The following is a 24,403-nucleotide window of genomic DNA, read 5'->3' as shown; positions in this document are numbered from 1 at the left end:
AACAGTGATCTTCCACAGGCTTTTAAAGGGAGCCAGGCATATGTGCCTGTCACCCTACCCCATCAGTGCTGTGGTAAAGAAAGCCTGCACTCTACTTACAGTCTACTACAAACATTAACTTTCTTCTAATGTAAATTTACTAAAGATAGTGATAATTTTGTATGTATTTTCTATACTGTTCACTTAATTTACATGTTAACCTCTAGATATGTGTCTGTCTTTACTTTCACAAACAATGTTGATTAAAGTCACTTTTTCCTTCTTATTAAAATTGTAGCCTTCATTCGGAACTACAATTGTAAGGTAGACTTAATGGAAACAGTGTGAACTCCTGGTCAGGAAGGAACAATTAATTAAATGATACACTTAAATAAATGAAAATAAAAGTCTCTTTCACAGAATTATGAATATTATAATACACCTACCATATTGGGTTTTATATCCACCTGAAAGATTTCCCGCTGCATCATAATATCGTCCATATTCACTATAAGGTACTGGTACTAACTCTGTCCAACTCTGGTTTGTCTGGGGTTCTTCTTGGACTGTAAATTCTGTATTATTGTTACTTTGCATTTCCTGCAAGGGACAAAACATAACATGAAATATACACATTCCAAAAGCATTTAAAAAACCAATTGCAGAATAAATTACAAGGAGGGAAAGGTTATCTACAACTTATATAGAAACCAGAGACTCAAAAACATCTCAGGGAACTACCATTTGGGAAAATGATGACAATGGGCTGTAGTCTAAAGGAAACTAAAGACAACTCTGAGAACTGAATTAAAGTTCAGGGAGAAGAAATAACAATTTTATGCCTATAACACTGTTATTCTGCCAGTTATGGTGAAGAAGAACAGCTAAAAGTAAAATGGTGGTAATGAAGTGTAGCCAAATTAAATCTGTTGATGCAAAGGATTAGATTAGTAAATGTACTGAAGTAATAGCTGAGTTTTTCTATTTAGGCAGAAAAATGGCTGACAATGACAGACATGAAGTGGAAATTAATGTGGGCTTGAAACTGTAAGCTAAGCTCCCTGAAAGGGAGAAATACATTAAGAATGAATATAAAGTGAGATGTCAGAAAGCCGTTTTTGAAAGTATTTGTAGGGACTGTAGCCTTACACAGAAGTTAACCATAATCAACAAACAATAAAGGCAAGAAGAGAATTGGTGATTTTCGAATTAAAAGCACTTAATGGTATAAATTGCCTTAATAAAGGGAGAGACAAATTGATATTAATGAACAGTTCATTTCAAGTCAGTGTGTGTAGAAGATACCACCAGGTATGACAGCCAAAGTGAAACTACAATTCACCAAATATTCAATGATAAATTAAAATTCAGTTATGAAGCTGGAGTAATTGATACAGGTTTCAGTGATCATCAAATATTTAATGTTATTTTAAAGAAATCTCTCAAGAAATGTAACAATGACAAATATGTTAAGAGAAGATTAAGTAATGTATACACCATTAGGTTATTTATTGTCGTTTCATAAAATGGAAACTGTGGCAAAGAAAGTAATAGTTCTGTAGAAGTAAAATTAAATACATTCTAGTTTGACCATGAATACTATTATGATATTTAATTTCATCGGAAAGGTCTTCTAAGTAACAAAAAAAAAAAAAAAAGAAAAAAACTCAAATGCACAGGTAGTAAGTGGAATCAGGAAGTCATCAGAAAGTCTTTAAAGTTTTACATAAGTATGCAAAGCAAAATATTGCTTTAAATATATTGCTATAAGCAAGTGCATTCAAATACAGAGATATGTAAACAAGCAGAAAATGGTATTGCAGTCGGCAACACCTATGTAAGACAGCAAGTGTATGGCACAGTTGCTAGATCAGTTATTGCTGCTACAATGGCAGGTTATCAAGATTTAAGTGAATTTGAACATGGTGCTAGTGTCAGATCAAGTGTGATGAGACACAGCACATCTGACATAGTGATGAAGTGGGTATTTTCCTGTACGACCATTTCATGAGTGTACAGTGAATATCAGGAATCCTATGAAACATCGAATCTCCAACATCACTGCAGCCAGAAAAAGATCCTGCAAGAACGGGACCAAACGACAACTGAAGAGAATTGATCGTTGTGACAGAAGTACAATCCTACCTCAAATTGCTGCAGATTTCAATGCTAGACCATCAACAAGTGTCAGGGTGTGTACCATTCAATGACACATTATTAATATTGGCTCTTGGACCTCAAGGCCTAGTGTGCCCCTGATGACTGTACCACACAAAGCTTTATGCTTTATCTGGGCCTGTCAACACTGACGTTGGACTTTTGATAACTGGAAATGTGTTACCTGGTCAGACAAGCCTCATTTCATATTGCATCAAGTGGATGGACATGTATGGGCATGGTGACAATCTCATGAATGCATGGACCCTGCATGTCAGCAGGGGAACGTTGAAGCTGGTGGAGGCTCTGTAATGGTGTGAGGCATGTGCAGTTGGAGTGATATGGGACCCCTGATACATCTAAGTATGACTCTGAGAGGTGACACATATGTAAGCATCCTATCTGACAACCTGCGCCCCTTCATGTCCACTGTAACATTTAATAATTTTTTTTATTTTCGTAAGTCCTTTATCATGAATGTGTCAAAATGGGCACTAAATGAATAAACTGAAGTTAATGTCAAGTTGTGTATTCTTATCTTGGATTTTGTGTACAGATAACAGTCACCAATTGATGCTAATTTCTCAATAGAAATAGCAGCACTACACCCTGTTGTGAATCCTTTATTAAACCCATTACCACAATTGTACTTTAAATTAAATCGTCTAATGCATATCTGAACAAAAAGAAGAAAGAGACAATACACAATGTTATACAAAGACACATTCACAGCATGAGTACTTACATTATAGCAAGCAAGTCAGTATTAAAGTCCGAACCCAACCCTTTATTTAAAATTTTGGAAATTTCACAAAAATGATAGTCATGGATTAAAAATCAGCAAGGAAACTAAAACCTATGAACTAATGGGACAAGAGAAAAGATGTAAAGTTAGGCTGTGGAGGCCTGTTTCATAAACTGTTATATTGAAGATCCATGTCAAATAATGAAAGAGATAAACAACTTATTGTATAGTTGAGGTGGTGGGATATCAGTTGGCACACAAACAAGACATGAAGTTCTTCCAAGGCTTTAGACAATGACACTGTCAGTTTTCAAAGCCAGCTATGGAAAACACACACAGACACACACTTGGACAGCAGCTTGTCTCTCTCATTAAAATCCTTTACTTTTTAACCCCTTGATGTGCCAAACCAATCAGTGCTGTTCTCCTCAAAACCAGTCATAAACCAGAACAAAACACTTTGTAAATTTATCAACTTCTTGTTGTGTCAAATTTACTTTTTAATTAATGTGTCTATGTAACTTTAAACATACGATGATCAGATTTTAAGTAGTAGTTTTGAGAGCTAATATTGCATGGGACAGCAACTCACAAACTCTACAAATGGCCATACAAACGTTTAAACTTTTACAAGGGACAACATAAGTAATTAACACAATGGCTGCTCAAAGAGGATGACTAACAGAATCAATAAGCTCTTTGACATAACAGCTGAACTTTTTGACTGACATGAAAGATTGCATGATGATTACTCATTACAGAGTGGCACTAAACAACATACAGTTCACAACTGATTGAAGGCTCAGACACAACTGACTGATATGGAATTCCACATTTTGACTTTTGTATATTGAATAACCAGAAGGCAGTTATAAGAGTCGAGGGGCATGAAAGGGAAGCAGTGGTTGGGAAGGGAGTGAGACAGGGTTGTGGCCTGCCGTTGATGTTATTCAATCTGTATATTGAGCAAGCAGTAAAGAAAACAAAAGAAAAGTTCAGAGTAGGTATTAAAATACATGGAGAAGAAATAAAAACTTTGAGGTTTGCTGATAACATTGTAATTCTGTCAGACTCAGCAAAGGACCTGGAAGAGCAGCTGAACAGAATGGACAGTGTCTTGAAAGGAGGCTAAAAGATGAATATCAACAAAAGCAAAATGAGGATAATGGAATGTACTCGGATTAAGTAGGGTGATGCTGAGGGTTTTAGATTAGGAAATGAGACACTTAAGGTAGTAAAGGAGTTTTGCTATTTGGGGAGCAAAATAACTGATGATGGTCGAAGTAGAGAGGATATAAAATGTAGACTGGCAATGGCCAGAAAAGCGTTTCTGAAGAAGAGAAATTTGTTAACATCAAGTATAGACTTAAGTGTCAGGAAGTAATTTCTGAAAGTATTTGTATGGAGTGTGGCCATGTATTGAAGTGAAACGGGGACGATAAATAGTTTGGACAAGAAGAGAATAGAAGATTTCAAAATGTGGTGCTGTAGAATAATGCTGAAGATTAGGTGGGTAGAGGGAGAGGGAGACCAAGAGATGAATACACAAAGCAGATTCAGAAGGATGTAGGTTGCAGTAGGTATCGGGAGATGAAGAAGCTTGCACAGGATAGAGTAGCATGGAGAGCTGCATCAAACCAGTCTCTGGACTGAAGACCACAACAACAACAAGATGTTGAATAACTATATAACATTGTATTTTTACTTTCAGAATTCTTGACCTCAATTTGCAAATAGCATAGTGACTGTGCTGACTAAATGCTCACCTATGACTGAGTGACATGGATGTTGTAAAATTTGAGATTTTCCTGGTGAATCAAAGTTCAAAAAGATTTCGGGCTTGCATATGCTTGTTGTCAACTTCATTGCACGATATTTTGGCTGGACAACTGTCAGCCATCTTCAGGTGAGTTGAACAAGGACTGATGAAGATGTTCTTTGCTCCATCTTATATAGTGCGCTGATAGATACGTATATAGCTTCTTTTCTGTGGTTACTTCGTAGATTCGTAGTTAAATTGCATGTGAGTTTCGTATAGGAGGTGTAATTTCGAGTTTTAGTTACTGTAATTGCAAATTCAGGCAGATTGTAGTGCAGTCGTTAGGCATTTGTTTTGTTTTGGTACGTCAGTGGCACTTGTCTGTCTAGTAGGCCCTCAGAGACCAGTGTGGCCTGAGCTCCCAGTTGGTGCACATTGACAGCGCAGAAAGATACGTATATAGCTTCTTTTCTGTGTTTACTTTGTAGATTCTAACTTAAATTGTGTGTGGGTTTCATACAGGACGTGTAATTTTGAGTTTTAGTTACTGTAATAGTAAATTCAGGCAGATTGTAGCACAGTTGTTAGGCATTGGTACAGGTTAGTTCATACATTCTTTGCGTGTTTCCCTTGCGTTATCTAGGCACGGACTCGTGTTTCAGTAACTGTTGTTCAACATTGATCAGAATGGACAGGGACAGTGAATGCTGTGTTCGAATGAGGGCTGAGTTGGCATCCCTTCGCTCACAGCTGTAGGTGGTGCTGACTTCAGTCACGCAGTATGAGGCTGTTGCCAATGGGCACCACTGTGGGGAGCCAGACTTGAGTATCACGGAGATGTCAGCCTCGTCCCGTCTGTTCCCAGATTGGTCTGCTGCTCTCGTTGCCCCGGTTACTGCCCACAGTGGGGCTGAGCCCTCGCCTGTGGTTGATTGGGAGGTCATTCCAAGGTGTGGCAGGCAGCGAAAGACGACCCCGGAGGCTGTTTAGAAAGCCTCCCCAGTGCATCTGACAAACAGGTAATGCCTCTGGCTGAGCCAGATGCAGCTGCCTGCCCTGTTTCAGAGAATGATTCTCAGCCTTCAAGGTCCAGGCAATCGCAGAGAGTGGGCTTATTGGTAGTTGGGAGCTGCAATGTCAGGCACATAATGGGGCCCCTTAGGGATATGGTGGCTAAGAAGGGGGGAAAATCCAGTGTGGCGTGGACTGGGCAGTTTTTTATGTTAGAAGGCCTCGAGAAAGTACGGGGTGGGCTGCAATCTCAAAGGGTGCATGGCAAATACAGGACGTGCTTGAATCAAGGAACAGTCGGAATTGTAGTTGTAAACTGTTGCAGTTGTGCTGGGAAAGTACCTGAGCTTCAAGCGCTAACAGAAAGCACAGAAGCTGAAATCGTTATAGGTACAGAAAGCTGGCTAAAGCCTGAAATAAATTGTGCAGAAATTTTTACAAAGTCTCAGACGGTGTTCAGGAAAGATAGATTAGGCAGAATTGGTGGTGGAGTGTTTGTGTCTGTCAGTAGTGTTTTATCTTGTAGTGAAGTAGAAGTAGATACTCCGTGCAAATTGGTATGTGTGGAGGTTATACTTAACAGCTGAACTAAGTTAATAATTGGCTCCTTCTACTGACCCCAAGATTTCGATGATATAGTTGCTGAACAGTTCAGAGAAAATTTGAGTCTTGCAACAAATAAATAGCCCACTCATACGGTTATAGTTGGTGGGGACTTCAACCTTACCTCGATATGTTGGCAAAAATACTTGTTCAAAGCCGGTGGTAGGCAGAAAAAATCTTCTGACATTGTCCTAAATACTTTATCTGAAAATTATTTTGAGCAGTTAGTGCACAAACCCACGCGAATTGTAAATGGATGCTAAAACACACTTGACCTCTTAGCCACAAACAATCCAGAACTAATAGAGAGCATCATGACTGATACAGGGATTAGTGGTCACAAGGTCATTGTAGCTAGGCTCAATACCATTTCTTCCAAATCCACCAGAAATAAATGCAAAATAATTTTATTTAAAAAAGCTGATAAGGTGTCACTAGAAGCCTTCCTAAGAGACAATCTCCATTCCTTCCGAACTGACTATGCAGATGTAGACAAGATGTGACCCAAATTCAAAGATATAGTAGCAACAGCAATTGAGAGATTCATACCTCATAAATTGGTAAGACATGCAACTGATCCCCCATGGTACACAAAGCAGGTCCGAACGCTGTTGCAGAGGCAATGGAAAAAGGATGCAAAGTTCAGAAGAACGCGAATTCCAAAAGATAAAATTTACAGACGCGCGAAATTTGGCACGGACTTCAATGGAAGATGCCTTTAATAGGTTCCACTATGAAACATTGTCTCGAAATTTAGTAGAAAATCTGAAGAAATTCTTTTCATATATAAAGTACACAAGCGGCAAGGCGCAGTCAATACCTTCGCTGCGCAGTGCCGATGGTACTGTTACCGACGACTGTGCCGCTAAAGCGGAGTTTTCCAAAATTCCTTCACCAGGGAAGACGAATGGAATATTCCAGAATTTGAAACACGAACAGCTGCTGGCATGAGTTTCATAGAAGTAGATACCTTAGGGGTTGGGAAGCAACTCAAATCGCTTGATACGGGCAAGTCTTCAGGTCCAGATTGTATACCGATTAGGTTCCTTTCAGATTACACTGATACAATAGCTCCCTACTTAGCAATCATATACAATGGCATGCTCACTGATAGATTTGTACCTACAGACTGGAAAATTGTGCAGGTTACACCAGTGTTCAAGAAGGGTAGTAGGAGTAAGCCATCGAACTACAGACCTATATGTCGGTTTGCAGTAAGGTTTTGGAGCATATACTGTATTCAAACATTATGAGTCACCTTGAAGGGAACGATGTATTGATACGTAATCAGCGTGGTTTCAGAAAACATCGTTCTTGTGCAACGCAGCTAGCTCTTTATTCGCATTAATTAATGGCCGCTATCGACAGGGGATCTGAAGTTGATTCTGTATTTCTAGATCTCCGGAAAGCTTTTGACACTGTTCATCACAAGCAACTTCTAATCAAGCTGTGGGCCTATGGGGTATCATCTCAGTTGTGCGACTGGATTCGTGATTTCCTGTCAGGAAGGTCACAGTTCGTAGTAATAGACGGCAAATCATTGAGTAAAAATGAAGTGATATCAGGTGTTCCCCAGGGAAGCGTCCTGGGACATCTGCTTTTTCTGATCTATATAAATGACCTAGGTGACAATCTGAGCAGTTCCCTTAGGCTGTTCGCAGATGATGCTGTAATTTATCGTCTAGTAAGGTCATCCGAAGACCAGTATCAGTTGCAAAGTGATTTAGAAAAGATTACTGTATGGTGTGGCAGGTGGCAGTTGACACTAAATAACGAAAAGGGTGAGGTGATACACATGAGTTCCAATAGAAATCTGTTGGAATTCGATTACTCGATAAATAGTACAATTCTCAAGGCTGTCAATTCAACTAAGTACCTGGGTGTTAAAATTACGAACAACTTGAGATGGAAAGGCCACGTAGATAATATCGCGGGGAAGGTGAGCCAAAGGTTGCGTTTCATTGGCAGGATACTTAGAAGATGCAACAAGTCCACTAAAGAGACAGCTTACACTACACTCGTTCGTCCTCTGTTAGAATATTGCTGCACGGTGTGGGATCCATACCAGGTGAGATTGGCGGAGGACATCGAAATGGTGCAGTAAAGGGTAGCTTGTTTTATATTATCACGTATTAGGGGAGAGAGTGTGGCAGATATGATACGCGAGTTGGGATGGAAGTCATTAAAGCAAAGACATTTTTCGAGCGGCGAGATCTATTTACGAAATTTCAGTCACCATCTTTCTCTCCCAAATATGAAAATATTTTGTTGAGCCCAACCTACATAGGTAGGAATGATCATCAAAATAAAATAAGAGAAATCAGAGCTCAAACAGAAAGGTTTAGGTGTTCATTTTTCCCGCGCGCTGTTCGGGAGTGGAATGGTAGAGAGATAGTATGATTGTGGTTCGATGAACCCTCTGTCAAGCACTTAAATGTGAATTTTAGAGTAATTATGTAGATGTAGATAGTACTGTGGCACATGTGTTGCAGTCACAGAGACAGAAGGGCCACACCACCCGATGACAGCGCCCACACTGGTGGAACTGCAATACTCAGCTGCTGTCGGCATTGTCACTGGCTGCAGCTATCAAAGTTTTCTGGCGTCTTTGTCTGAAGCAAATTTAGGAGATGACGGTATTCCATGTGTTATTCAATTGGTAACCACTGTCTCGGTTCATTAGATTTTCTGCAATGTGTATGTCAACAGATTCTTTGATAATGGAGTCCCAAAAAGTAGTTACTGTGGACAAATTCAAAGTTTTGTCATACTTAATTGAATAGCCATTAGAAATACAATGTTCCGCAACTGCAGACTTACTGGATTGCAGTAAGTGAGTGCAACGTTGATGTTCTGTACAACACTCTTCCACTGTACCCGTTGTCTGTCCTATATAGGCCATACCACACTGACATGGTATTTTGTAAATTCCCACCTTCTGCAGTAAGAAATCATCCTTCACCAATCCCAGCAAATCCAAAATCTTAGAAGGTGGACGAAAAATCACTTTCATATGAAAATTATTAAGAATCCTTGCTATTTTGAAGGTGATATTTCCAACAAAGGGAAGAAAATCTAGTGACTTGACTGGCGCATTCTCCTCTTTATCCACTTTCTGGTTCTGGTTGAGAAGGCCCTGTTAATTTGCCGGTTCGAGCATCCATTGTCTCTGAACACCGTCCTAATTCTCTGCATCCAACACCGTATGTGCCTTGTGCACAAGGGTTTTAAGTGGGTGATGGCAACTTGAACAATGCAAGTACAAATCAATATTTTCATATCTTGATGTATGATGTACTCAATCATTGCAAATGGAATATAAAAATTGAAAAAAATTTCAGTGCAATCAGCAGTAAACTTAGTACACTACTAATGGAAGTTTTGACATCTATGCATGACTCTGCATACATTTCCATCAGTTAGACAAATTTCAATATGTTTAACACCATTTTATTCAAGAACTGAATAAGTGCTCAAGTTCATGGCTGGGGATAGTGGCAAATGGAGACTTCATTACCAACAGCTGCCAAGCAAACTGAATGTCCCAGCAATATGAGTGATGTATGAGGGTTGCCCTGAAGGTAATGGACGACACTTTTATCTCATCCAAAAACAATGTTTCAAATGTGAAATGTTATGTATGTATTATTTGAAGTCTCCTGAGTGAGTGCACCAAGTTTCCGTCACTTCCAACCTATAGCGTGGCTGCAGGACAGTTTCAAATCGGTATCTATAGGTGATGCATGTTACAAGCAATGTGCCATCATTGAATTTCTCACTGCAGAGGAAGAAACTCAAGGCACAATTCTGATGACTTCAGCACCACAGCAACCCAGGATATATTTTGCTGAAACATGATAATTCTCAGCCCTACACAAGTCTGAGGACTACTGAACAGATCACAAAATAGGGTTGGACTGTGTTATCCAATCCAATCTACAGCCCTGAACTAGACCCCTCAGACTTCCATTTGTTTAGGCCATTAGAAGATGCCATTCATGTGAGACATTTTGAGGATGATGAGGAGATAATTCACATAGTGAAACACTGCCTCTGCCACCAGGACAAGGATTGGTACAAATAGAGCATACACTCCCTTGTTTCGCTTTGGAGGAAGGCCGTAGAACGGGATGGAGTGGAAAAATAGGGTGTGTAGATAAAACACTATTCTTTCTTGTGTGTAACGCCCATTATGTTCAATAAAGAATTGTTTAAAAAATCAATGCTGTGCATTACTTTCTGGGCTACCCTCATTTTTTTCCAGATTGGGAGGATCCAAGCACTGTCGCCCATAACTCCATGAACAATTTCCTTGGTACCCCTTTGCCTTAGAGACCTTACTATCAGCAGTAAGACCATGTAACCCATATAACTCCATGACAGAATTAAACTTAGTCACTGCATGGAACAATCTTTAGACAGTATTGTACACAACTGATCAATGATCTGGACCATCATGAGAAATAGTACATAAATGGAGAACTTCTTGATCTACTGATGTACTTTACTGGCTAGTGATGCAAAACTCTGGGGTTTGATTCTCAGTGATCACTTCAGATATTTTTTGAGATGGAAAGGAATTAAATAAGCTCTATGTAGTGGTGAGTCATTAGGGGTAGTGAGAGTAGGTATTTAGCTTTGAAAGTGAAATGCAAGCCAATGATGTTGTGACAAAGTGAAACTTTGTAAGAGAAGAAAGTGGTGCTGTATTAACAGTTAATCAAGAAGTGAGCTGGAATACAAGGATGTGTTGGGGAGCAAGTTCCTATCTCTGGAGTGAATGGAAACTAGTATTGAGTAGGAACATCCAAATAACTTTATAAAAAAAAAAGATGTAAGAATTGTATTAGAGGATTAGAAAAGGATATTGACAGAGAGATTGATTTGTGAATAATATCTGTGGGGTACTTGCAGGACAGATAAGCATAGCATAAATTGTTGTTGTAGGAGTTAAGGATTTGGTGGTCAATCAGATATGTTTGGTGTGAGTGCATAGGCCATTGGGAATGAGGCATTTGATGTAAAATGTGTATCAACCATCAATATGTCAGTATCATTGCCCATGGGTTGGTTATATGGGAAATGTTTAGATGCAGACTTTGGTGGGGTGGAAGTAAATGTTAAGGAATGTGGTTTTGGAATTTCAAAATGATCAAGTGAATCTGAATTGGGAAAAGAAGTTAAGATGTTGCAGGAAGTAGAGGAGTTGTTCTTAACAATGATTTCAGACCACAAAGACGTCACTGATAAGACTGTACCAACCCAGAGAACCCAGTTTTTGGATCTTGAGGGATGCCTCTTCCATGCAACCTGTGATAAGCTTTGTGTAGGATGGGGTTGTCCTTCCCAAAAAGGGTCCCTCTGATTCATTTATAGATCTGGCTCAAAAAAGTGAAGCAGTTATAATAAGAATAAAGTTGACTAGGGTGACAAGAAATAAGCTTTGTGGTTGGCTTTCAAGTAACCCTCTGGTAATGAGTGTTCTAGCGTAACAAGCCATCTGTATGTGGTACATTTGTGAAAAGTGATGTCACATTGATGGCGACAAGGAGGCTTCTCAGTGAGACAGAGGTGGAAATGATTTTGAGATGTACCAAGAGGTGGATAGTATCTTCTATATAGGACTGGCTGTGTGCATTGGATTGGAGGTGCTCCTTAACTGGAGCTGAGGTGCATTTGGTGAGGGCTTTTAGGCTAGGTACTATGGGACAGCCAAGAAGGATGATGTTCTGTATACTTGAAAGCGGGCGAAAAGGTGCATGGATCAGGAGGGTTAACGAGTTATATGGAAGCAGTTGTGAGGCCTTCTGTGGAGCACAATGTTTTCAGTATTTTCTCAGCTCAAACTGGATGGAGGAATTAGCGTCATTAGGACTTTTATGTTGTGGCTCTCTGCAACATATGCCTTAATGGAAGTATTACAGTAATTGAGCCTTTGGTTACAGGGAGAATGATAATTAACTTTTGTTAGGGTTTGGGTGCTTAGGTGATATTTTTCAGAAAAGACTGAGACCTAATACCAGATGTGAGGAATTCATGGAATACCTAGAGAGGGTAGCTTTTGAGGTAAGGAGAAGGATACGTTTGGGATTTGTGTTGAATTCTTGCTTAGGTGGGTATAAGTAGCAATTGGGTGGTGAGGGGATATTTCCTGTAATGATTATGGGTCAATAGAATGAGAGTGTGGTTGAATTTGGTTGTGTGTCTAATGGTTAGGGCTTTGGAAAGAATAGGTGTCTCAGGATTGGAGAGGAATCTGGATGAGATATGAAGGACTGAATGGGGGCCAGTCTGGTGTTATGATGGAGTTTGATTAGGATTATAGTTTATTACAGTTGTGATTGGGTGGAAGATGTGCTAGAATTTGCTGATTAAGTTAGGAAGTTGTGTTGCACGTGTTGGTTCAGGAGATATCCTATGTTTGGTAATGTTGCAAAATATAGTTGTGAGGGAGGGGATATTGGACAGCACTTCTGAGGTAGCTGACTAACAAACTGAACTGCTACTTTCAGGTGAGGTTGAAATGTAGTGAGGTAGAATAGCTCCACTTGCTACAATTCCACACCCCAAATATTTTTTTCGTTTCCATTCTCTGCATTATGGATATACTGTGAATAATTATAAGTACAAAATTCTTATCCATGCTGTATTTTGATAAACTTTATCATTCAATGTACAGTATTCACAACACTGATAATAATAGTTTAAGTTTTTGAGGAATTTTTTCTCTGATGAAATATTCTAAATTTAAAACTCACTGAAACCATGTGCACCATCCATAGGACTGAAATGATGGAAAACTGAGAGATTTTCACTAGATGTGTCCCATGAATGCTCACAGCAGAACACCAGTGGCAATGTATTAATGCTTCTGGTGAATAATTTTCATTTATATAGACAGTAAAGAAATTTGTTTTAGGGCTAAAGTGTGATGAAACCTGGACAATCCATTTCACATCTAAAACTAAAACACAGTTATGTTACTGGTAAAATTTTTCTCTGCCACAAATGTGGAAATTCAGTCCGACCTAGTTTGTCATCACCTGTGTCAAAAGCTTCACTGGATGACTCCTCAGGTCAGAATAGATACTACAAGATATTGTGAGATTCAGAACCAAAGAAGAAGCATGACAAAACATGTGTATGCCTTCCCCACAACACTCAACTTCACATCACTCATCGCACCATTGGTAGTGTAAGGTGTCATTGTATCAGTTACATGTTCCATAGATCATTTGAATGATTCTTTTAACAAAATGATGTAGAGTGAGTCCATTTATGTGATATGTATGTATTATTAGTGTTATCATTAATGAGCACATTATTATTTTTAGTCCTATTCATCCAACAACACTATTTTTTTTCTGGCTACCAGGACTGATGGCCACACAGACAATGCCTTAATCAGTGGATTAACACTTACAGGATCTACACCTACATCTGCATACATATGCCACAAGCTACCATATGGTGCAAGGCAAAGAGTAACTTGTACCACTATAAGGCTTTTCCTTTTCTGTTCCACTCACAAACAGAGCAAGAAAAAAATGACTCTATATGCCTTTGTATGAACCTCAACTTCTGTTATTTATGTGGTCCTTATGCAAGATCTACACTGGTGGCAATTGAATCATTCTGCGGCCAGCCTGAGAAGATGTTTCTCTCAATTTTATCAATAGAGTTTCATGAAAAGAATGTCATCTTCCCTCCAGGTATTCCCATTTGAGTTCATGAAACATTTCCATAATATTGATGTACTGATTGAACCTACTAGTAACAAATCTAGCAGCCTGCCTATCAATTGACTCAATGTATTCCTTTAACATAACATGGTGAGGATCCCAAGCACTCAAACAGTATTCAGTAATGGGTTAGACTAGTATTCCATATGCTGTCTTCTCCACAGATTAGCCACAGTTCTCTAAAATTCTTCCAAATTAGCTGAAAGTCAATCATTCACTTTCCTTACCACTGTCCTTATGTGATAATTTCATTTCATATTGATTTGCAGTGTTAGGCCTAGATATTTAATCAATGTGACTATGTCCAGCAGTGATGTTGTATTCAAACATTGCTGGATTGTAATTCCTATTCATCTGCATTAAGTTACATTTTTGTACATTTAGAGTGAGCTTCCACTCATCATACCAACAAGAAAATTAATCCAAGTCATCTAGTATCCTCTTACAGTCACTCAGTGACAACACCTCCCCATACACCACAACATAATTAACAAACAGCTGCAGATTGCTGCTCAACATTTCATCAAATCATTTATGTATATAAAGAATAAGAGCAGTCCTATCACAGTTCCTTGGGATACTCCTGACAATACCATTGCCTGAGATAAACACTTGCCACTGAGCACAATAATCTGGGTCCTATTACCTAAGAAGCTTCTGAGCCACTGACATATCTGAAAACCTATGCATTCTGCTCTACCTTTGATAACAGTCTACAGTGGGTTACCATGTCAGACACTTCCTGGACATTTATGAATATGGACTCTGCCTGTTGTCCTTCATCCATGGATTGCAGGATATCAAGTGAGATAACGGCAAGCCGAGTTTCACACAAGGGGTGCTTTCTAAATCCAAACTGGTATGGGGACAGTCTCAAGGACATTTATCGTATTTTAACTGTGAACACACTTTAGAATTCTGGATTGAACTAATGCTAAGAATATTTGTCTGTAATTTTGCAGGTCCATCCTTTTACCTTTCTTGTACATAGGAGTCAACTGTACTTTTTTTCCAGTTGCATGGGACTTTGCATTGGGTGAGAGACACACAACATATGAAAGCTCAGTAATGTTCCAATACATGTTGTACTTTCTGTAAAACCAAACTGGGATTCCATGCAGACCTGGAGACAATTGTTTTCAATTCTTTCTGTAACTTCTCTACACCAGGGACTCACAGTACCATGTCCTCCATATGGAGTCTGTGCAACAGTCAAATAACAGTATGTACAATCCCCCCTGTGTGAATTATTTCTTAAATGCAAAATTTGAAACTTCTGTTTTCCCATTCCACACTACACTGGTCAATGAGTGACTGGATATAAGCCTTTAACCCACTTAGCTATTTTGTGGTTTATCTACAAGGTCCTTTACTATGGTATGACTATGACAGTTGTTACATGCATAACACATCGAGCTTTTATAGAAGCACTAATTCATATTAACTTTTGCCTGCTGCAGAATACTATGTCTGCCAGACACATGGTGCTCTGTGCTTATACCATTATTTCTGTGAAATGCACTGAACATTATAACAGAAGAACTGATAAATATTTCAAAGTTTTTTGTAAGGGCTTGTCCAGTCATTCCATCAATGGAAGCATGTGATGGGTTGTGTTATCTGAACAGGGACTGGGTTGATTTGCATCTCAAAGGGAACTCGAAACACTCAATGGCTTTGGTCACAAAGAGTTAACAGTGACAAACAACCTTACATGACTAGATATTTTGTTAATTATCTTCTCTTTTGAAAGATGAATGTGAACACTCCTTTCAGGCACTTTTCCTCATTGTGAGAGTTAGAAATACACCACTCAAAAAGTGAAGCCTACGGATTTATGAGTGTGCAAGTACCAAGAGGTGTTCTGAAGTTTTTTTTTAATTTAATTATAAATAGATCTCTAAGCTTCACAGTATGAGAGAGTGACCATGAGAAGCAGTCACTCTGAAAGAGAACACAAAACTAGTACATTTTTTTACAATTTTTCCAACTCAGTCATATTTTGAAATAGGATGAGTAATTAAGGATCCATTTGATTATGTACAAACATGCCAATCCCTGTAAAAATATCTCTACTAGGTCTATAATGTTTAGCTTTACAAAACAGATTATCATATGTTTATCCAGCAGCTGCTGCATTATGCAAATTAAAAATGAATAAATAAATAAAAATAAGGAAAGTTATTAATGCAACACAGCGACAGAAACTGACTTTGTAGTGACACTGGCATTTGACCTGAACCTGAAGAGATATGAACATGTAATTACGAATGAAACCCATACAAAAATAGTATAATATTCTACAGCTGTACTATATTACATATAAAATATGTATAAGAACCGATGGAACACTGAATCAATGTAAGTATGTAGTTGTAGTTAATTACAAATTTGTTAAGATATCTCCAGTCTTGATTACTGCAAGACAGTTTAACCCACTGAAAGGAAGTGAACACCCTGAACAAAGACTGTAGTATATGTAAGACATATTATTTAACAAACTAAGTTGTCTTTTGTAAGAAACTGGCTTCCAGTGAAGTTACATTGAAATGGTAGAAGTTGGCAAATCTAGATTTTCCAAATGGCAGGGCCCATAACTGATTTAGTTGCTGAAAATAAATGATTGCCTTTGTAGAATACAGTTATACAGTTGTATCACATCCAACTGTTCCAAAAACTTGTGTAGGAGACACCACTCATGCATTTCTGAACAATAATTCTGTGCTGGCAGTTTCATTGATCCATCTTTAATCAATCAATATGCCCAATGATGAGTGGATTAAAAATAGCCACTCACCATATATCCATATATTTGAGGTCTCACAGCCACACAAACAAGATCAAAGTTGTTGTTAAGTTTTTGCATGATGTGCTTTCTTGGAGTCAACAGATAAACAAATATTTTTTAACGAAGAAGAGGAGTTGGCAAGGGAGGAACAGAGTAAATGCAGAAAGGGAGAAGCTATGATGAATTCAGATCATGGCATATTCCAACAAACCCCCAATCCTCCCAGTATCCCCTAGAACAAGCCAGGAAGGACTGTCCCCTCCATCACCCAGTACCACCCCATTCTGGAACAAATGAGCCACATCGTTCATCAGAGCTTTGATTATCCATCATCATGCCCTGAATACAGGAACACCCTACTCAGGATCCTTCTCATCCCTCCTAAAGTATTCTGCTGTCACCCATCCAAACACTACAACATCCTAGTCCATCCCTATGCCACTCCCAATCACGATCCTTTGCCACAGGGATCATATCTCTTTGGAAGACCAAGGTGTAAGACCTACCCAATACACACTCAAAGCACTTCCTATTCCATTGCTGTCATGGGCTTACACTGCCACATCAGAGGCTAGGTCACCTGTGTGGGAGCAGACATATGTGTGTGAGGTGTTCTAGCTTGTGTGAATCTGTGTGTGTTTCTCTTTTCTGAAGGAGGTTTTGGACAAAAACTTATAGGTAAAGTAGCCACGTTACATACCAGCTCTCCTGCAAACATTTTTCAGCTTTTTATATTGGTATGACTACCACACAGCTGTCCATGAGGTTGAATGACCACCACCAAACTGTGGCCAAGTGCAAATTGAATCATCCTGTGGCAGAATATGCAGCTGTACATAAAGTACTTGATTTTGATGGTTGCTTCACAATTCAGGCTATTTGGGACTTTTCTTGATCACCAGCTTTTCTGAACTGATCTGATGGGAGCTATCATTACTACTAATTCTCCAGAGCCAAAATCATCCCAGCCTGAACTTATGGTAACGTACTGTCCCCACACCCTCCACCCAACTTTTTTCCCTCCTCTGACTTGGCATCTCCTTTCAATTCACCTCCCCTCACTCTCATTGTGCACTACTCTCTAGTAGAGCATCCACCAGTCCCTTCCCTTTCACTGCTTCTCTCCTTTCTGCTCCGTATTTCTTCCCCCTTCTCTCCCTGCCCCATTGACAATGAACACTGTGCCTGTCAGCCCTGTCCTGGCACCTCAGCCTCCTGAATTCTGTCAGGCAATGACAGCTCCTCTTTCTCCTCCTGTAATCTGTTATCTCACACCTTTCCCCTTCCTTCTTGATTGTTGCTCCCATTCAATGTGTTTCTGTTGAAGTCTGGCCAAAGTAGCCAGAGATAGTGATCATATATGTGTGACATGTGGTTGGTTGTGTGAATGTGCGTGTGTTTCTCTTTTCTGGAGAAGACTTGCCTGAAAGCTTATAGGTAACAGTATTTTCATTGTGCCAATATGTAACTCAATGTGTCATCTTTACAGTGAGGAGCAAACTGTTCTTTTCATAATGTTGTTGAAAGTTTTGTACTTGCATTTCTGTAGATAGCTAATGATGGATAAATTTTGAAATGCATCATATGAGCAGTTAAGTCATTCCTGGCCTGATGTCAATTTTAGCACTGCAGCACACTCAGCCTGAATGCAGGTCCACTGGTTATTATGATAATTGTTATCCTGCATCACTTTAAGTCACAGTTATGTTCAAGAATATCAGTATGATCTCAGTTTTGTATAATGTTCAAAATACCCAAATGATCTGAATTTTGCATATATTGGCACTATGTTTAAAAGTATTCAAATGATCTGAATTTAGTGCTCCATTCAAAATTATCTGAAAATTTTGCATGGTCAAAATTACCCTAGCCATCTGAATTTTAAATCATGTTCAAAAGTATCTGAATGAGCTGAATTTGGTCTATATTGGTACCATGTTCAAAAGTATGCTAAGAATATGAATTTTGCTTAAATTGGCACCATATTGAAAGCCAGTCAGTAACATCTGTATGTGATTATCAAAAGCTAATTATCACTGGTGAAGATAAGATGAGCAGCTTTAAGTCTGAACTTCTCTGACTTTGAGGAAACCTGATACATATCTGCCCATGGTTGTCTGAATTCAGTCCAGTCTTTACTCTTAAAGTTATTATATGATATAATCTAGGCAATGCGTGGAGATAGAATATTCTTTAAGTTATGCAAGTTCAAACAAGACATGATAGGTACAGATCACAAGACAGACACTGAGGTATGTTGTTCAAAATACATAAAGATTTCAAGTACAATACACACACAGGGCGCTCATCATAACACACAAGTATATCTACAGAAGTGTGAACAAAAATTGTGTCTTTGCTCAAAATATAATTATTTATGGAATTATGTAAGATTATGAGTACAAACACATGTGGTCCTACTGCTGTAACCCACTTGTTATATAACATTAATAGAAAATACACCTAGATCACATATTGACACTACTGATTTAATTTGCAGGTTAATCAGCACTTGTCAATGAGTTAAATTTGAACTTTGAGCCACCACTCAGAGATCTACGGTGAGTCACCATTGAAGAGTGGGTCTATCTGGACCGACAGTGCCTTGATGAACTTGTGGATAGTATGATACAATGAATACAGGCATGCGTCAATGCAAGAGAACATGCTACTAGGTATTAGAGGTACCGGTGTGTACAGCAATCTGGACCACCACCTCTGAAGGTCTTGTTGTATGGTCATACAATACACAATGTGTGGATTTCATGAGCAATAAAAAGGCCAGAAATGATGTTTATGTTGATCTCTTTTCCAATTTTCTGTACAGGTTCTGGAGCTCTAGCAACTGTGGTGATGCAATATTCTTTTTGATGTGTGTCTGTTTTGACTAACTGCTATCATAGGATCTGTCATAAGAAAAAATGTGGGTATAAAATTCTTTGCACACATTACAAAACAATTTTTCATAAGAGAAGAAAAATATTCACAGAATGCACATTATTTTAATAAATTACAAAATGAGACATGCTCATACTAAAATGATGAGCAGGCTCTTTTTTCAATAAATCCGAAAATGAGAAGTGCTCACACTAAAATGAAGAGCAGGCCCTTGTAGCTGAAGGTCTAGCTAACATGCAGCAGACCTCAACTGTTGAAAAGCCTAAGACAGTTGTAAATTCAAGAAGGAAGAAGAAGGTTCTGCTGTTAGGTAGCTGTTATGGTAGAAGTGTAGGCTAACAGTTACAGGAAGTGATGGGTAGTACATAACAGGTCACCAGTATTGTGAAGTCTAGTTGGCTCAGTAGGCTGAGAACATAGGGGAGTGATGTAGGAATCTTCTAAATGTGGATCAGTTAGTGACTGTGGGTGGAGATGGGAATAGTTTGATAGGGACAGGGCATATGATGTATATGGTGACAAGAAAAGACAGCTATTCAGTCTGGTGGCCCAAATGTGCTCCTCATACAGCTGTTTCAGAATCTCGATCAGCCTGATCTTAATGCAGATGTTAGGTGTAGTAACATAAGACTTAAGAAGGCACTGATGATAGAGGAGGGTCTGCTTCACCTTGAAGTGGTCAAGTTGAGTTTATCAATAGGACTGCTGTTGCTCTCTATATACATAAATGATTTGGCAGACAGAGTGGGCAGCAATATGCAGCTGTTTTCTGATGATGCTGTGATGTGTTGTAAGGTATCAAAGTTGAGTGACTGTAGGAAGATACAAGAGGTTTAGATTAGATTAGTACTTGTTCCATAGATCATGAATACGACACTTCGTAATGATGTGGAACATGTCAGGTTAATAAAAGGTGTGTATACAAGATATTACATTACACAAAATATTACATGACACTTAAATTTGTTTTTACTACATCCAAAAATTCATCTAATGAGTAGAAGGAGCTACCATTAAGAAATTCTTTTACTTTCCTTTTAAATGCTGTATGGCTTTCTGTCTGACTTTTTTGATGCTATTAGGTAAGTGACCAAAGACTTTGGTGGCAGCATAATTTACCCCCTTCTGAGCCAAAGTTAGATTTAACCTTTGGTAGTGCAGATCATCCTTCCTCCTAGTGTTGTAGACATGTAAAATGCTATTACTTTTGAATTCGTTCGGATTGTTAATAACAAATTTCATAAGTGAATATATATACTGCAAGGCTACAGTGAAGATCTCAAGCTCTTTAAATAAGTGCCTACAGGATGATCTTGGATGAGCTCCAGCAATAATTGTAATTACAGGGTTTTGTGCAAAGAACACTCTTTTACTCAGTGATGAGTTACCCCAGAACATGCTGCCATACGAAAACAGAGAATGAATGCATACACCTAGAAATTTTGAATATTCTACCTTAGCTACCGATTTTTGATCGAGCCTTATATTTATTAATGATGTCATTCCATTTACTGTCTGGAACTGTACATACTGTGTTTTGTCAAAGTTTAATGAGAGCCTATTTGCAGAGAACCACTTAATGATTTTCTGAAAAACGTCATTTACAATTTCACCAGTTAATTCTTGTCTGTTGGGTGCAATAGCTATACTTGTATCATCGGCAAAAAGTAGCAGCTTTGCATCTTCATGAATATAGAATGGCAAGTCATCAATGTACATTAAGAACAGCAGAGGACCCAAGACCGAACCTTGCGGCACCCCATTTTTGATTGTTCCCCAGTTTGAGAAATCACTAGTTTTTTGCATATAATGTGACGTGCTTATTTCAACTTTCTGCACTCTTCCAGTTAGGTATGATTTAAACCATTTGAGCACTGCCCCATTCATACCACAGTACTTGAGCTTATCCAGAAGTATTCCATGATTTACACAATCAAAAGCCTCTGACAGTTCACTAAAAATCCCAACGGGTCACTTCCAGTTACTCAGAGCATGTGATATTTCATTAGTGAAAGTATATATAGCTTTTTCCATTGAAAAACCCTTCTGGAAACCAAACTGACATTTTGTTAAAAGTTTATTTTTACAAAGCTGTGAAGCTACTTTACAATACCTTACTTTTACAAGAATTTTGGATAAGAGAGATTGGGCGGTAGTTGTTGATATCAGATGTATTCCCTTTTTTATGCAGTGGTTTAACAATGGCATACTTCAGTCTATCTGGGAAAATACCCTGCTTGAGACAGTTATTATATATGTGGCTAAGAATACGACTTATTTCTTCAAACAAGCTTTTATTATCCTGCTGGAAATGCCATCAATTCCATGTGAACTTTTATTCCTGATGTAATGAATGGCAGCTGGACCAAAATGTGTAAAAATGTAAGTTAATGTAGATGAGTAGAAACATTGAACCTCTATTGTTCAAATACAGTATTACTTGTGTTCTGCTTGACACACTCAATTCAGTTGAATATCTGGGTGTAATGTTGCAAAGATAAATGAGATGGAACATGCATGTGAGAACTGTTGTAGGCAAGATGAATGGTTGACTTGGGTTATTGAGAGAATTTTATGAAAGAGTGGTTCACCTGTAAAGGAGACCACATATAGGGTGCTAGTGTGACACATTCTTGAATACTGCTTGAGTGTTTGGAATCTGTACCAGCGCAGATTGAAGGAAGACATTGCAGCAGTTCAGAGGTGGACTGCTAGGTTTGTTATCGGTGGGTTGGAACAACATATATATGTTACCGAGATGCTTTCGGAACTCAAATGAGAATCCATGCATCCCTAGAGAGCAGGAGATACTCGTTATGAGAAAAGCTATTGAGAAAATTGACAGAATCAGCATTTGGAGCTGACTGCTAGACAATTCTACTGCAATGAACATACACTGCAAGTAAGTATCATGAAGATAAAATATGAAATATTAGGGCCCACATGGAGGCATACAGACAGTCATTTTTCCCTTGCTCTATTTGTGAGTAGGACAGGAAAGGAAATGATTAGCAGTGGTATTGGATACCACCTACCATGCGCCGTAAGGTGGATTGCAGAGTATATATGTAGATGTGGGTGTAGATGTAGATGTAGAAGGAGATGATGAAGCTTATAGGGGATAATGTGGTGGGTAGAAGTGGGATCACTCATGGGAGAATTCACGTAGTAATTTATAGGTTAAGTTAGGTTAGGTTAAGTTATATTTTTTAGATTGTTGTCCACTGACCGGTAGCCCTGCTTAAAGGCAGTCTCTCTAACAAAGGAATTACCACCAGAAAAGATCAGATACCAAGGTGGTGAAGGAATTAGCCTATTTCATCAAACTATAAGAGGTATTGAAGAAAAGTCAGTAAACTGCTTGTAGATGATGACTCTGACATCATTGTTACACTGTACCATAGCACCACTTAAAAAAGTTGAGAACTGAGAAGCTTCCTATGCCTGAACACTGATTAGCTGCCTACATTTCAAGAAGCCCTTTGCAAAGTGGGTTAGTGAACTTGAATGTTAAAAATGGTATTCAGTTTGAATCTGCTAATGTATCAAAAGCATTGCCACGAACAGGTCATTGAATGTTGTGTAGGAGCATTTAAATTTAGTGAAAATGAACTTTTATTTACAGTTATCTAATGATCCCGTAACTCTGATTTTGGGATATTTCTGTTCAAGCTAAAGCTAGCAAGATTTTTATGTTCACATTGAAAAAAGTGCCACAAAATTAGTTGTATGTGGTGATATTGTGTTTATTGATGTTTTAAGGCAACATATCTAGCTAATAACACACATTTTGATGAAAATAAAATTATTAAAGACTGAATAACTAGTCACATTACAGCAGAAAGCATGAGTCTTACAGTACGAGAGAAAGCCGCCAACGAACTGCTCCACAGAAAGTCATTCACAGATACAAAAGAACACACTTTTCATTTATCGCTAGTCATCAGAGGAACCCCCTCCCCGGGAAGTGCAGAGCATGGTGGAGAAGTTGTCCAGATGCCCTGAGGTGGTGCTGGCTGTAGCAAGACAACGTAGTAGTCTTCATGCCAGTGGGGCACTTAAATGTGGCATCTGGCTCTGAAGACATGAGATGCATCAGCTTGAATAGGTTCAGAGAGAGCACTGCGATAGTGTTCACACACTGAGGGGAGGCCTGAGAGGCCATTGTCTTGAAGTGATTTGGGGAGCTTGTGCCTTGTGGGAGTCTTCCAGTGTCCAAGCAGGTTTTACACTATGCACTGATACTGTTTGAGGTTTACCATTGAGCATGATGTGCACAGTATTGGAGCCACATGGGAACACTTTATGTGGCCACAAGCAGGGGGGATGAAGAGCTGCATGTATGAAATATCCCATTAACATGACAAAGCAGCATGTTTCCAAGTCCTTATGGAGGAACATTCGTGGAGTGGTGAGACACTTACATGGTGGCATCTGAAGGTTAGAGATGTGTGCACAAACTCGCTCGACCGTGGCGGGTAGTGAGTCTTAAGAGGGAGGTGGGATGTTGTCTACAATCTTGGCAGGCAGCATTAGTGGCTAACCATACAGGATTTCTGTGAATGATGCATCCAGGTCGTCCTTGTGCACCACATTTACGCCTCGAAGTATACAGGGAGGTGCCTTGGACCAAAGGCCACCAAGCATAGGGGGGCAGCCTTGAGTGTCCTGCACCAGATTTTGAACAGGCCGTTGCTCTGCAGGTGGTGGAGTGTGGTGTG

At 39.0% G+C, this 24,403-nt stretch overlaps 1 long non-coding RNA gene across 1 annotated transcript in view; it reads right to left on the bottom strand.

The window, feature by feature from the left end:
- Positions 1-434: 434 nt before the first annotated feature.
- Positions 435-24,403, bottom strand: part of LOC126299394 (uncharacterized) — a 68,504-nt gene continuing 44,535 nt past the window's right edge. The window contains exon 3 of the long non-coding RNA XR_007552795.1: positions 435-579. This is a non-coding gene — a long non-coding RNA (uncharacterized LOC126299394). The remainder of the gene's footprint in view (positions 580-24,403) is intronic.

Source organism: Schistocerca gregaria, chromosome X (assembly GCF_023897955.1).
Source record: "Schistocerca gregaria isolate iqSchGreg1 chromosome X, iqSchGreg1.2, whole genome shotgun sequence".
Taxonomy (NCBI): domain Eukaryota; kingdom Metazoa; phylum Arthropoda; class Insecta; order Orthoptera; family Acrididae; genus Schistocerca; species Schistocerca gregaria.
Note: the sequence above shows the minus strand (reverse complement) of the source record. Positions and strands in the feature narration are given on the sequence as shown.